The sequence below is a fragment of the Agrilus planipennis genome, unplaced genomic scaffold (assembly GCF_000699045.2).
Source record: "Agrilus planipennis isolate EAB-ADULT unplaced genomic scaffold, Apla_2.0 scaffold43, whole genome shotgun sequence".
In the NCBI taxonomy this organism is placed as follows: Eukaryota; Metazoa; Arthropoda; class Insecta; order Coleoptera; family Buprestidae; genus Agrilus; species Agrilus planipennis.
The window spans coordinates 1234873-1236039 of record NW_020438914.1 but is presented as its reverse complement, the minus strand read 5'-3'; the positions used below and the strand labels follow the sequence as shown (position 1 = coordinate 1236039).

The window sequence follows — 1167 nt, the reverse complement described above, 5'->3', positions numbered from 1 at the left end:
TGTATTTAAAATATTATCATTTATTTTAATTTTTTAGTACCTATCGCTTTGCTTTTAGTATAGAATTGGAATGTTTGAATATTCACAAATGTTAATTATTTCTGCATGTTGTACTATCATGTAAATTCAGTTTGCCAGTCTTATTTTAAACTTCAAATGATGTGAAGAACGCTCTACCACAAAAATAGCTTATTTATTTAAACCCACTGTGAAATATTAACGGATAGAACGTAATTCACCAGCCTGATAACAATTCAGAGGATAGTAGCAGGGTTGTCTTAAAATTTCAGGTATCTAGCTCTGTTGTATTGTGCTATTTACTGACGTAGGCATTGTAGATAGCTTTAGATGGCTAATAGTTTCATTATTCCTTTTGGATAAACGCGTTTTATAGCAATGAAGCCCCATTTATTATGACTCATTACCGCCGCAGCAATTAAAGGCTCCTTCAAAAGACAGTTATCAACATCCTTAATTAACTTGTAATATTCTCCTTTATTTTAAGGAAACCACCAGGGGTAGTAATAGGATGTGATTTCATTCAAAGAGGAAGGTTAGCGCTATCTAATCAAAGTGATATTTCCGAACCTAACAAAAATCTTGAAGGAAGTGGAAAAAACTCGACAGGCGGCGTGAGTGTTGAACTGTCCCCAGAAAATTGTACTGATAGCAAAAAGTATGCCTTGACTGAAAGTAAAAGACGTGATAGCAATTATATATGTGCATAAAGTATCAATATTCGAATATATTTTAGGTGAAGGTTCAAGTTAAAAGGATAGAGGTCACATTTGAAAGGTGTCTGACTAAACAAGTTCTCAGATTTCTCCAATACGAAGAAAAAGGACGGTATGGTGAGTAAACACAAGTACCTTGTACATGTAATTGATCATTTAATTAATTCACTTTATATTCGTTATTTTCAGAAAAAGCAGCTCAAAAAAATCGGTTGTCTGTAAAGTCGGTTTACTGACGATAGTTGAACGTGAAAACGTCATAAGAAAATACTGATGGAAAGGTTTCATTATTCAAAAGAAAATTTTAATTTTATTTGTTTGATAGATATTTTGTATGGATATAGAGAAGGAGGTAAATGGAAATGTATTATTGTATAGCAGCTGTCCACGCGGACGCATCGCTCACTCAAGTAGGAGAGAGACAGATGTCGAA

At 33.3% G+C, this 1167-nt stretch overlaps 1 long non-coding RNA gene across 1 annotated transcript; it reads left to right on the top strand.

The window, feature by feature from the left end:
• The first annotated feature begins 47 nt into the window (after positions 1 to 47).
• LOC108733957 lies at positions 48 to 961 on the top strand. Its single transcript, XR_003230934.1, has 4 exons — positions 48 to 290; positions 506 to 693; positions 755 to 851; positions 924 to 961. It is a non-coding gene; the product is annotated as an uncharacterized LOC108733957 (long non-coding RNA).
• The last annotated feature ends 206 nt before the right edge of the window (positions 962 to 1167 follow it).